General features: G+C 56.3%; 1 protein-coding gene and 1 long non-coding RNA gene across 2 annotated transcripts in view; one reads left to right on the forward strand and one right to left on the reverse strand.

The window, feature by feature from the left end:
* LMOD1 (leiomodin 1) overlaps positions 1-14000 on the reverse strand; it is a 28517-nt gene that overhangs the window by 6089 nt on the left and 8428 nt on the right. The window lies entirely within an intron of this gene.
* LOC110255662 (uncharacterized) lies at positions 561-7588 on the forward strand. The gene is made up of 2 exons (XR_002336279.2): positions 561-672; positions 5634-7588. It is a non-coding gene; the product is annotated as an uncharacterized LOC110255662 (long non-coding RNA).

Genomic DNA, 14000 nt, shown 5'->3' on the forward strand with positions numbered 1-14000 from the left:
GACCTGGGACCACAGCCCTGGCTGCAGGCAGAGGGCAGGCAGGCCCACCCTACCCCTTCGCTCTCTCGACCTGCTATGCACACTGCGCACGGCCCCCACTGCTGCCACTCAGCTGACCTTGCCCAGTGTTCAGAGAACCCGCATTTCAGCCCAGCGCACCAGCGGGCCCCCAGTCCACGGAGCACTCCCCCCCACTTCCCTGCTGAAGGCAGAGGCGCCATCTGCAGCTCCTCCTCCCCCAGCCCAGCCCCCTTCAGGACCGTTCTCCCACTTTCCAAGCCTCTCCTGGTCCAGCCCCTCCCCCTTGTCCTCATCAGGCATTTCCTCATGCCCAGAGCCCCCCCCACCCTGAATCCTAGGGGCTCGCCTGCTCCAGAGGGGGTGCACCAGCCCTTTAAAAAGAACCTAATGAAAAACAGGCTTGGGGGGGGCGGGGAACGGGTGCTGATTAATCATCCTTTCCTCCAAATAGCCAGGAATGAGTGGGGCTGGGGCCTCGCAGCGCAGGCAGCTGAGAGCTCAGATGTTGCCTTAAAAGGAGAAGCAGCCCGCGGCCTCCCAGGGCTGGGATTTCCACGGAGCCAAGCTCCTCGGCACAAAGCAGAGCTGCCTCCTGGCTCGTCGGAGACTTCTGCCTCTAGAACTTGGTGTGCATCCTGGTGACCTCCAGAGGTGACTTTCTGCCTGCGGTCCTGTCTCCGGGCCCCGGGACTAGGAGGGTTTCGGGGGATGGAACTAGGACTCTCCATGCAGCGAAGGTCCGCCGGCTGCTGGAGGAGACGCAGCAGCAATAGGTTTTTCCTTTGGGAAAAGCTTTGGGGTTGGGCTGCTCCTCATGGAGCCAGGGGTATGGAAAGGGTAACCTCAGAACGCCTCTAAGGACCTATGATGTGTGCCAGGGACCTAGCAGTCGGGGTCCAGGTCAGAGTGCCTCTGGCCCCCACTCCTCCAGGGCCGTGGCCTCATGCAGTCGCTCTGGGGGTGGGTCCCCGCGAAACGTCTTGGGTTGGTCCAGACGCAGCCTCTCTCCCCACCTCGGGCCACCTGCCACGTCCTCTGGAAGCCTGGTCTGATTGGGCAAGAAACAGGGAAGAGAAAATTGCACCACTTTCACTGCCAAAGCAGGAGAGGAAATGCCTGTCTATCAGGATGTCCCTGAAAATGAGAGCTTGCCAAGGGCTAGGGCCACCCGTGGTGCTGCCCCTGGCCCGGCCCCCCGATGAGCTCCTTGTGCAGCTGTGTGTGGTGGAGCCAAGACTCAGACCAGGGGGCTGGGGCAGGAGGCAGCCAGCCACGTGCTGGGGGCTCTCCTGGGAGGTGCTTCTGCCATGAAGACAGGCAGGAGGGCTCGTCTCGGGCTTGTCCCCGCCTCGAGGTGCCTGATCCCTCACTCGGAATCTCAGCGTCGTTTCCCTGGGTGAGATTAAGCACATGGCCCATAGTCACGAGACCTGCGTTTTGTACTTTTCCATGAAAAGGGAAGTGGCCGGGTCCCAAACCCTGGAGCCCGCTGGGCGGAGCAGGAAGCTGGGAAATCTTCCCCAACCCCAGCCAGTCCCCCGATGATGCAGGCAGGGTAGAGGGGGCGCTCACCCACCAATGGTGATGGCTGGCACGGGGCACCCACAAGGGCCCAAATGCCCCAGGGCCCCGCCTCTTGCACCCTCGCCTCTCCTTAGGATACAGAACCCCACGGGGGGGGGGGGACGAGGCCACGGGCTGACATCCTAGTCACGTGGCAGAGGTCGTCCCCTCTCCTTCAGCTGACAGACCCTCAGGCTGGCCTCAGAGTCACTGCATCCCCCTGAAAAGCCCCCTCTCAGTCTTCCCCACATGGAGCTCCTCAGTTCCGGCCCAGGCATGGTTCAGGGACAGAGTGCCCCCGGAAGCTCCCTGGTCTGGTCCTCCCCAGGTCACCCTGTGCCCTCCCCGACCCTTTCGAGTCCCCAGTGTGGAAGCCATTGACGGTCCCCACTGGTCCCTTGCAGGACAAGTCAGGGGTCCCCCCCCACAGCTCTGAGCTCCAAGTGGGCTCAGAGGAAACCGAGACCTGAGTGGTGGCCTGGAGAGGCCACAGGGAAAGAGGTGGCAGGGGCTTCGACATCCCCTCGCTCCTGCCTGAAACTGGGTCTAGTTAGTCCCTCAAGAAACAGGGGCTAGGAGTTCCCGTCGTGGCGCAGTGGTTAAAGAATCTGACTAGGAACCATGAGGTTGCAGGTTCGATCCCTGGCCTTGCTCAGTGGGTTAAGGATCCGGTGTTGCCATGAGCTGTGGTGTAGGTTGCAGATGCGCTCGGATCCCATGTTTCCGCGGCTGTGGCATAGGCCGGTGGCTACAGTTCTGATTGGACCCCTAGCCTGGGAACCTCCATATGCTGCAGGAGTGGCCCTAGAAAAGGCAAAAAAGAAAAGAAAAGAAAAGAAACAGGAGCTGGAAATGGAGTTGGCGCTGGCTGTGGGGCAGCGCATGTGCTCTGAGACCTGCAATGCTCCGACCCCTGCAGCTCCCAGCACAAGGGCCCCTGCAGAGTCAGTGCCTGTCACCAAGTGTGCCATCCACAAACAGTCCCCATGGGAACACCAGGCAGGACTATGTCCCCTGGGAGGCCCTCCCTGCTCCCAGCCCTGTGTGAGTGCTGATCCACACCTGAGAACTTGTCTTGTCCAGAGGCACCAGGCTGTCACAGTCACCTGGGGCAGCCCACCTGAGCCTGTGCCTGATGCTGGGAGGGGAGGCTCTGGCCTGGCTAGGGGACCACAAATCTGGGAAGGCAAGGTGCCCACTGTCCTGCCTGAAGAGGGAGGACACTAGAGGGAGGGGAAGCTGGGGTGCCCTCACCTGCTCTGGTGTCAAGGGTTGGGTCTTTGTTCTTTTTTTTTTTTTTTTTTTTTTTGGTCTTTTTACGGCCACACCCACAGCATATGGAGGTTCCCAGGCTAGGGGTCCAATCGGAGCTGTAGCCACCAGTCTATGACACAGCCATAGCAACGCCAGATCCGAGCCACATCTGCAACCTACACCACAGCTCACGGCAATGCCAGATCCTTAACCCACTGAGCGAGGCCAGGGATCGAACCCACAACCTCATGGTTCCTAGTTGGATTTGTTTCCACTGCGCCAGGATGGGAACTCCAGGTCTCTGTTCTGATGTCTCTTGACGCTGTACTTCTGGGCCAGACCCCAGGATGGAGGTTCAGACCCTAGAATCCAACTGTTTATGAATGTCTCAGCTTTTGAGCCCCAAAGCACCCCAAAACTCCTCCTCTCTGCCCACCGTCTCGCCTACCCATCTGGGTGGATGGGTCCCCCAAGTCCATGGCTCAAATCAGAAGCCCTGGTGAGAAGGGGGTGGGAGGCAGCCTGGACCCCTCTACCCCTCCCAGGGGATTTGGGGGGAAGCTGTGAGCTCAGTCTCCTTTTCACAAGACAGCTTTACCCGCATCTACAGGCAGGCGAGTCCATAGCTACACACCCACTTCTCCCAGCCTCCCCTGCTCCTCTGGGCCAGGCTGTCACCTCTCCCTGCAACTGCCTTCTCACTGGCCTGCCCGCCCAGGACAGCCTTCCTGCTGCGCGTTGGGACTTGCCAGCAAACAGGTCCACCCACTCACTCCCTTTCCTGAGAGGCGCTGGTGGCTCCTTGGTCCTGGGAGCCTAGAAAGCGCTTTCCCCTTTTTCCTGGTAAATCCTTACCCTGCAGAGGCCCCAGCTCAGATCTTTAATTCAGCTGGGTTTTATTTTGGAAGATGATATGAACTTTTCCCCTAAAACCAATATCTGTTTTTGTTTTTTTTTTGCCGAAAGGTGCAGGGGTATGATATGGGATCTTGGTTCCCAGCCCAGGGACTGAACCTGGGCTGCAGCAGTGAAAGCGCCCTGTCCTAACCACTACACCACCAGGGAGCTACCCGAATTACCCGGAATTACTTCTGTAATCAGGAAAAAAGCAAAAGTTGTTCCATGAAAAAAAAAAAAAAAAAAAGGAAGAGTTCCCATTGTGGCTCAGGGCTTAATGAACCTGACTAGTGTCCATGAGGATGCAGGTTCGATCCCTGGCCTCGCTCAGTGGGTTAGGGATCCGGAGTTGCTGTGAGCTGCGGTGCAGGTTGCAGATGTGGCTCAGCCTGCTTTGCTGTGGCTGTGGTGTAGGCTGCAGCTATAGCTCAGATATGACCCCTAGCCTGGGAACCTCCATATGTGGCCCTAAAAAGAAAGAGAAAAAAAGAAATTTGTCTTTAAATAGTTCAGTTTCATGCAAAAAAAGGAAAAAAACAAAAACAAAAGGAAAAACCAAGACCCCTAAGGCCAACGGCAGGGAGGAGGGAGAGGACGGGGTCAGAGAAAGGGGTGGTGACACCCCTTTGCGCAGCCACTGGGCGGGACTTGCTGCGGAGCCCAGCTTGGCTCTGTTCCAGTGATAACAGAGTCGGCAGAGCCCAGGGATAGATATTAGGGCTGTGCAGAAGGACCGCAGGGGCTCGGACCCCGCCTCCGACTCCAATGTAAACAGATGCCGCTGTTCGCCTTCACCTCCCAGGATGACCTCAGAGTTGGGGGTTGGGGGGGCGAACCTGGGACATGAGACACTCATGCTGTCCAGTGTGAGACTCGGTCACCTCTGCATCTGCTTTGCCCCCGGTCTATTCCCTGGGATGGAGGGCAATTGCCGTCTGGAAAAGTGGGTGATGTGCAGACTTGGACGGCTGGGCCCCCACACTGGACGTTTCCCCAAAGTTTGCCCTTGACTTTTTGGGAAGAGACCTGAAATGTTAACCAGGGGAAGGCGGCCACTGCGGCAGAGCTGTGGCTCTTGCCTGCTGCCGGGGGTCCCCAGGGACCACAAGAAGCAGGGCAAGAAGGGAAGGGCCCGACTGCTGTCCCCGAGGGCCTGCATTTCCCTCCTGGAGCCATGTGGTCACGGCTGTACAGGGCCTGCACTGGCCAGCCCCATGCGGGGAGTCCAGTGGCCGTGAAGGCGCCACCCCAGGGCTGAAGGGTCACTAGAATCTGCTCGGCTGGCTCCGAAGCCTCCGCCACAGACCCAAGTCTTTGGCCGACGGGTCTGGTGACTCACACTGGGCAGCTTGTAGCAAACCCCATTTTTGGAGAAACTGAAAACCCCTTTTGTAGAAACAAACAAGTCCCTTTGGCACCCAGCTCCCCAAAGTGCCCGGCTGGCCCTGGGCTCCCGCACCCCGTCCCAGGCAGACACGGCGGCAAGTCTGGAAAACATTGGGAAGCTACTTAGATGGAAGAAGCCTTTGTCCCCGAGCGCCAGGTCCCAGGGGTGGCCAGAGGGACACGCCGTCCTCTTAGTCTCCCCCCCGTCCTGCCCGCCCATGCTGGATGGAGGCCTGGACTCACTCTGCCCGTGTGGCCTCAGGCTCTGTGTCACCACCTTGCGAGGCTAAGTGATTCCTGAGCAGGGCCCCAGGCTGCAGTATCGCACTGGGTCCTAAAGATTCTGGAGCCAGTCCTGGGCCGAAAAGGGAGGCATGAGCGAAGACCTCCAGCATCCTCGGGGTGGGCTCAGGACGGTGGCACCATCTCACCCACGTCCTGACACGCCTCACACCACCCACTGCAACGCTGTGCTGGGCTGAGCTGGTCCCCTGTCCTTCTTCTCTCTCCAGGCCCCCTACAGGCTGCAGCCAGAGCCACCTCCTCGGCAATGTCACCTGGTCATTTCGGGATGAAGCCCAGACCTCTCAGCTGGCATGCAGCTCTTGGTGACCTGGCTGGAGCCCATGTCTGAGCCCGTCCCCTCCTGCCTGCACTCAGGCCACCCTGTGCCCGGCTGCATTTGGGTGCCGTTCCTGCCATCCAGGGTGTCCTGTGTCCACCCCCCAACCCCGGCTCTGGCGTCCCCAGATGCTCAACTTCCCTCATCCATCTCTTTCTCCCTCCTTCCTCCTTTTTAACTTTTTATTAAGGGAACTGCAGGTGCACAAAACTGGAGCATGGCGACCTCTGGGCGCCCAGTCAGTGACGCCACCCCACCTGTGTTCCTCCCACCCCCGGATTATTCTGAGGCAAATTCCAGGTACATGGTTTCATGCACCAAAAAAATCAGTGCGACCACTAAAAGACAGAAACTTTGTTGGAGTTCCCATTGTGGCTCAGTGGTTAACGAATCCGACTAGGAATCATGAGGTTGCGGGTTCGATCCCTGGCCTTGCTCAGTGGGTTAAGGATCCAGCGTTGCTGTGAGCTGTGGTGTAGGTTGCAGACTTGGCTTGGATCTGGCGTTGCTGTGGCTCTGGTGAAGGCTGGTGGCTACAGCTCCGATTGGACCCCCTAGCCTGGGAACCTCCATATGCCGCAGGAGCGGCCCAAGAAATGGCAAAAAAAGACAAAAAAAAAAAAAGAAAGAAAAAAGAAACTTTGTAAGAAGAGCTACTATACCAACTTCTTACCCCAAATGGTAATAATAGGAGTTTCTTCTCGTGGCCCATGGTAAACATGCAGCCCATGGGCCTCTGGGGGGCCCTCAGGCACAGCCCCTCCACATGCCCTTCAGCTCTCTCCGCCCTGTCCCCACGGCCTGGGGGTGGAGGACCAGCCCTCTGTTTCCATCCCCAGCACCTGGCCTGGCAGAGTCCTTTGCATTTAAATATTTGCTGGGATGAAATGAAAATGTTTCAGCCAGACCTACTACGTTTCTGTGTTTCAAAGTCCCCACCACGTGGGGCCAGGGACAGCTCAGTTCTTCCTGAGAAAGCCAAGCCTTTGGTTTTTTTTCTAAGCTGGCTCTGTCTCCAGGGTCACAGCAACAAGGCCCTCCTGGCTCTGTCCCCGGGGTCTCTGTCCCCAGGGACAAGCCCCTCCTGGTCCTGTCCCCAGGGTGATAGTAACAAGCCCCTTCTGGCCCTGTCCCCAGAGTCTCTGTCCCCAAGATCATAGGAACCAGCCCCTCCCCTTCTGCCAGATGCTCTCTTTCCCCCACCACCCCACCCCCCGCAGGCTGAGCCCACCATCCCAGTCTGACCAGCGTTATTCATGATGGGCAAAAGTTGGAAATGACCCAAATATCCATCCACAGCTGAATGGAGAGACACAATGTGGAGCTCCCATTCAAATTAGTATTATTCAGCCATAAAAAAAAATGAAGTGCATGCTCTAACATGGACGAACTTTGAAAACACGACCAGTGGAAGGACCCAGACTCCAAAGGCCACGCACTGTGTGATTCCATTTATGCCAAACGTCTGAACAGGACAACCACAGAGGCAGAGAGTGGATGAACGGCTGCCAGGGCCTGGGGGGCAGGGAGCTGCTAGTGGGTGTGGGGTTTATTTTGGCGGTGATGAAAATATCCTGGGGAGAGCCCTATTGTGGCGCAGCGGAAACGAATCCAACTAGGAACCGTGAGGTGGTGGGTTCGATCCCTGGCCTCGCTCAGTGGGTTAAGCCTCCAGCATTGCTGTGAGCTGTGCTGTAGGTTGTAGACGTGTGACTTGGATCTGCCGTTGCAGTGGCTGTGGTGTAGGCTGGTGGCTGTAGCTCCAATTGGACCACTAGTCTGGGAACCTCCAAATGCCACGAGTATGGCCCTAAAAAGCAAAAAGAAAAGAAAAAAAGAAGAAAATATCCTGGAATTGGATAGCTGAATTGGTTGCACAACTTTGTGAATTACTTTTAAAAAAATGCTGAATTGCACAATTGGAAGGGGTGAATTTCATGGCATGTGAATTATATCTCAATAAAAAAGGTAACGATAATTAAAAGAGGTCTTTTTTTTTTTTTTTTTTTTGCTTTTTAGGGCCACAGCCTAGGGGTCAAATCGGAGCTGCAGCTGCCAACCTATGCCACAGCTACAGCCATGCTGGATCCTTAACCCACTGAGCGAGGCCAGGGATCGAACCCGCCACCTCATGGTTCCTCGTCAGATTCGTTTCTGCTGCACCACAATGGGAACTCTGGAGACATTTTACACTCTTTCTTCCTGCTGAGTCTCAGGGGTCTGTAATGAACCTCACTCAGAGCCTGTCTCAGGGCCCTCGTGGGGCGGGGTCACTGTCCTGGATGGTGCAGATTCAGGGTGGCCCCACCTCCCTGTTTATTCCTGTCTGTGATGAGCAATAGAAGCCCTAAATCATCGGGATTCATGTACTCCATAAAGACCCTTAGTGATGCAGTGTCACCGGGCTGGAGGAGAACCTCGGGGGGTGGGCGATCAAGGCCTCCATCTGTGTGGGCAGAAGCCACCAGAGACCCCCTGGGGTCGGGGGGCCAGGCCAGAGCCTGCCTCCGATTGCAAGACAGAGACAGGGTCAGGTTTGCTGTGGCCAGACAGCCCCAGTGCCTGCCCTGGAGGCGACGGCGGGGGGGGGGGGCGGGGGAGGGTTGGGGAGCAGGTGCACCCCCAATTCAGGGAGGCCAGAAGGGAAACTGAGGGACAGATTCTTTTTCTGTTGTTTGTTTGTTTGTTTTGGCTGTGCCTGTGGCATGCAGAAGTCTCCAGGCCAGGGACTGAACCTGAGCCACAGTGGTGACCATGCCAAGTTCTTAACTGCTAGGTCACCAAAGAGCTCCCAGATTCTTTTTCTGTTAACCCGGAGGCGGAAGGAGGAGTTTGAGACAGTCCAGTCACCAGCTGGGCGAGCTCCCTAAGCCCCATTTCCTTTGTCTGTGAGGAAGGCTGAAGCCTGTCTATCCTGTCCATACTGCAGGGCCGGCGGGAGGAGAAAGGCCATGTGTTCGGGAGCTCAGAAACCCAGACAGGACAGCCGTGTTAGGTTCCCTCATGGAGCCTGGACCAGCCAGGGCCACAGGCATCCCAGGACAGCGCACCCAGGGCCATGGGGCTGACACACCCTCCCCTCTGCATCTCTGGGGGGAGGGCACCAGTACTTCTGGGCCTTTGGAGCAGAGCCTCAGAAGCAGGAGGATGGACCAGCGAACCTTCACACCCTTCCCACACCTGAGCTTTTCCAAGGCTGCAGCCTGGATTCTCTCTCTCTCTCTCTCTCTTTTTTTTTTTTTTTTTTTTGGTCTTTTTGCCTTTTCTAGGGCCGCTTCCCGCGGCATGTGGAGGTTCCCAGGCTAGGAGTCTAATTGGAGCTGTAGCCACCGGCCTACACCAGAGCCGCAGCAACGCGGGATCCAAGCCACATCTGCAACCTACACTACAGCTCACAGCAATGCCGGATCCTTAACCCACTGAGCAAGGCCAGGGATCAAACCCGCAACCTCATGGTTCCTAGTCGGATTCGTTAACCACTGAGCCATGATGGGAACTCCCGGATTCTCTTTTTAAGCAGGAACAACTCTTTCCTCCCAGGACCAGGAAAGCCAGAGGTAGCTGCTCCATCAGGCACCCATGGATGCACAGCCTGGGGGTGGAGGGCTGACCCAACAGACATGCCAACATTCGGAGCTCCAGCCTGGAGCAACAGCACGTGTGGCCTCACACCCCTGGCTGGGAGTGACCACCCGCCCCTTCCCTCCGGGTCCAGGGAGACTCTGCTTGCCTCGCCGAGCTCTGTTTTGCCCATCTGGCCTGAGGCTCAGCTGGGAACAGCGTGTCAACGGGTCTGTTTATCATCGTGTTTGGCTCAGTCTCTCTGGGGACCAGTGCCAAAGGCCAAGGGTAGGAGCCTGTGTCTGGGGATCCGCTTGGAACTTGGAAAGTATATTTGTGGAAACCACATCCATGTCCAAATATAGGCAAATGGCTGGACCCAGCCATACAATGCATAGGACGCCCCTGAAAACGCGGTTTAGGAAGAACTTCTAGTGACGTGGGAAGTAGCTACTGTGATATGACGAGCAAATAAGCATAGGGAGCAGGAGACATGGATGCAGGCAAAGAAAAAAAAAAAAAAAAAAAAAAAGAGGAGTTCCAGTCATAGCGCAGTGGAACCAAATCCAACTAGGAACCATGAGGTGGCGGATTCGATCCCTGGCCTCGCTCAGTGGGTTAAGGATCTGGCATAGCTGTGGCTGTGGCGTAGGACAGCAGCAGCAGCTCCAATTTGACCCCTAGCCTGGGAACCTCCACATGCTGTGGGTGTGGCCCTAGAAAAGGCAAAAAGACCAAAAAAAAAAGAAAAGAAAGATGACAATGGCTGATACCTTTTGCTAATAAGACAGATAACCATTGGTTATTTCCCCCTATGTATTGATATTGTCTATAATGAATTTTTATATTACAATTATAAATTAAATATTATTTTTTGAGGAAATAGAACCACTCTATCCTCCTGCCTTTCAGGCAGGGTTCCAGGGCCGGGAGGGAACAGTGTCTGGCCCACCTGAAAGCACTCTGCCCTTTGGCTCACTGGAGGCTTCGGCATCCCGGGGCAGTACGAGCCACAAATACTTATTGAGCCACGTTTTGCTAAATAACATATGCAGGGACAGGCACGTGCAAGAGACCCTGCCACTAAGGTAGGCGCCATAACCCATCTTGGGGACACTTGGTACCAGCTAAATGGACTGAGGGCAGCCTTGTCCACCAGGCATCCAGGAGATGCTCTAAGGAACCGACTGCGATCAGAGGTGGGCGCTGGCCTGGCTCCTCCAGACAAGGAGAGAAAGTGGAACAGGTGAGAGTGGGTCCCCGAGACTCGTTCTGCCCGGAATGACTTCGCAGGGGCTGCAGCCTCTCTCAGCGCGGAGGCCCGGCACTGGCCTGAGCGCTCGTTTCATTGGCTCTTCACAGAAACTGGAAAAAAGGAACCACTGCCAAACCTCCCTCCACTTGAGGGTTTGGACAAGGTCCTATTTTCCAACAGTGTCCACAGAGTATAGATGAATTGATAACTTCTGCAGAGCCAGTCAAGAATGATAAGAATGGCATTTGCAAATTATTCACCCCATATTCATTCAACGTTCAGATGTTTACGGAGCCAGGCTCTGCGGCCGCTTCTGGGGCGGGGGGACTGGGAGAGTCTGCCTTGCCCCCAAGATGTTTGGGGAAACCCGGCAGGGGAACATGGAGTCCCGTGGGGAAACGTGGGGCAGGGGGCTGCAGGGGGGCTTGGTGGACATGGAGGACTGGCCTGGAGAACAGGACGGCCTGGCTGTCCCTTGAGCCAGCCTCCAGGGAGAAGGATTAGCCAGGTGGGGTGGGTGAGCATCCCCCAGCCCTGCCGAGGAGGAGCGGACGCTGGATGTGGAACCCGCTGCAGGCCCTGGCACAGGTCTGTGGCAGGGTCACACTTTTGTTTTATAACAAGACTCCAGCAGCTGTGAGGGAGGACAGAGCCACAGGCAGAAAGGGGGGCAGGGGCAGGCATCCTGCTCACTGATGAGTGACCTGAGTGACAGGGGAGTGGACAGAAGGAGAGGCAGAAGCGTCAAGGTTCTGTCCCCAAGAGAACTGGGGACGCAGCTGGAGAGGTTAGGCAGCCCCGGTGCTCTGGGAGGGGGGCAGGCTGGGGTTAAGGGGGGATTTATTTTTGGACTGGCTGAGTGTGAGACACTTGAGGAGCCTGACAGGCCAGCAGATGGTCTAGACTCGGAATGGAGACCTAGGCCCCAGGGAGCCAGCGGGCAAAGGAGGGTAGCTGCTGCCTTGCCAGCTGGGTGGGTCCAGGCAGATCCTGAACAGAGCAGCATCTGGGCACCAGGGCAGGCGTGAGAAAAGGGAGCCAGCGGAGGAAGCGCAGGGCCCCCTGCACTAGCCACAGAAGGTGCTCCCACACCTCCCCAGGCTGTCCTGCCGTGGTGACATGACGGTGCCCGGAGTTGGGGGGTGGGGGGCGCAGAGCCAGGGGACAGACGCAGCTGCCTGCGATTTTGCTGTGATGGACAGGAGAGGGGGAGGGGCTGGAGAGAGAGCTGTGGGGAGGGAGGAGGTGGGAGACAGAGATACAGACAGAGACAGAGAGAGACAGACAGGCAGAGACAGAGATGGAGACAGAGACAGAGAGAGATTGACCAAGAGAAGAGAGGCTTTCCAGGAGGAAAGGCAGGCGGGGCCCCGGGGCTGAGGAGCCACATCTTCCTGGAGATGGGAACGAAGAGGGGAGCCGCCGTCTAAGATGTCAGGTGGCAGCAGGGCAACGTGGAGGTGTTCTCACCTGAAGGCTTCAGGTTTCTCAGTGCAACGTGATGCTGGGTCACCCGCTGAGGATGAAGAGAGCTGGGGCAGGAGGGCTCCCGGAGAACGACTAACTTGTGGCGTCAGAGAGGGACGTGCAGAGGTTTCTCCGGCAGCCTCAAGGGCCTGGCTGAGGTCACAGGATGTCCCCCACCGTGGCCAAGGCACAGCAGCCTGGGGGAGGGGCGGGTGTGCTGAGGTTAGCCTGCAGGAGGGCGGGGGAGGGGGAAGGAAACTTGGGGAGCCCAAGTGTGAGAACGGAGGGGGGTGATGCTGAGAAGGACCTCGTAAGAAATAAGCTAAGCAGATAAGTACAGCCAAAAAGGGCCTGAGTGTTGAGGAGTCCATCCACGTCGGGGGTAAGTCAGGCCAAGGACGGGAAGGGTCAGAGTCCCGAGGGAGAGAAACCTGCCCTGCAGGATATAGACAGGATGAGTCCTAGGATATGACGGCGCCCAGATCGAGGGACTCCAGCAGTGACGGTGACAGTGGCGGGCGAGCCCTTGAGTAAATGCTGACTGTTTGCAAACCACCTTCAGACCTTCTTCTAACTTTTGTGGTGAATCCTCGTAGAAACGCCAAATTAGGTAGGATCGCCTCTACTGACAGGTGAAGAAATGGAAACTTCATTGTCCACATCCCTGCAATTCCCCTCCTCAGCACTTCCCCAACAGAAGTGAAATCATGGAGGGCCCTGCAGATCGTCCAAAATACTTGATTTTTTTTTTTTTTTTTTTTTTGTCTTTTCTAGGGCTGCTCCTGTGGCATATGGAGATTCCCAGGCTAGGGGTCTAATCGGAGTTGTAGCCACTGGCCTATGCCAGAGCCACAGCAACGAGGGATCCAAGCCAAGTCTGCAACCTACACCACAGCTCACGGCAATGCCGGAACCTTAACCCACTGAGCAAGGCCAGAGATCGAACCCTCAACCTCATGGTTCCTAGTCGGATTCGCTAACCACTGAGCCACGACGGGAACTCCCAAAATATTTGGAAAAGCATTGTTTGTAATCTCCCCCAACTGAAAACAACTCAAAAGGTCCATTAACGGTGAAACGATAAATAAATTACGGCGTATTCATTCAACGTGACACTATATGCTGGTGAAAGGTTAAAAAAAAAAAAAAAAAGCTACGGACAAAGTCTGAATCGCACAAACATAAAGACGAAAGAAAGCATGGCGTTCCCGTGGTGGCTCAGTGGGTGAAGAACGCAACATAGTGTCCATGAGGAGGCGGGTTCGATCCCTGGCCTCGCTCAGTGGGTTAAGGATCGGGTGTTGCCAGGAGCTGTGGTGTAGGCTCAGATCTGGCATGGTGGTGGCGGTGGCATTGGCTGGCAGCTGCGGCACTGATCTGACCCCTGGTCTGGGAACCTCCATATGCCGCAGGTATGGCCCTAAGGTACACACACTTGTAGGACTTTAAGCATATAATGTAACACAGACGAGACAAGCCGCGGGGAGGAAGTGGAGGTGGCGACGCTCTACTTCTTGTTCACTTTGTGAGAATTTGGGAAACTCTATGTTTTGTCTACTTTTCTGTACGTGTTTTATGTTTCCATAAAAACATGCTAGAAAAAAAATCCATGATTGGCAGGTGCAATGAGGTATGAACAAGACATTAAGAAAAAAAACAGAGGAGTTGCCAAGGGTTAAGGATCCAGCATTGCCTCTGCAGTGGCTTGGGTGGCTGCTGTGGCTCGAGTTCAATCCCCAGCCTGGCGCAGCGGGTTGAGGATCCAGAGATCCCCAGCTTGGGAACTTCCACTTGCTGACGGTGGGACCAAAAGAACACGGATAAAGGAGAGGAAGGCTTACAGGCTCTGTGCCCACTGAGGCTGTGTGGCTGGTGAACCATCAAAGCCAGGAAGGAGCCTGGGACCCAAGCTTGGCCAGCAACCCAGTGCCTGTCCCATCAGCCAGCCGCTGGGCACAGTGGCCTTGGGGAAGG

The sequence above is a fragment of the Sus scrofa genome, chromosome 10 (assembly GCF_054392235.1).
Source record: "Sus scrofa isolate SSC_HxYL_T2T_F1_AM1 chromosome 10, Sscrofa_HxYL_maternal_Yorkshire_Landrace_v2.0, whole genome shotgun sequence".
Lineage (NCBI taxonomy): Eukaryota > Metazoa > Chordata > Mammalia > Artiodactyla > Suidae > Sus > Sus scrofa.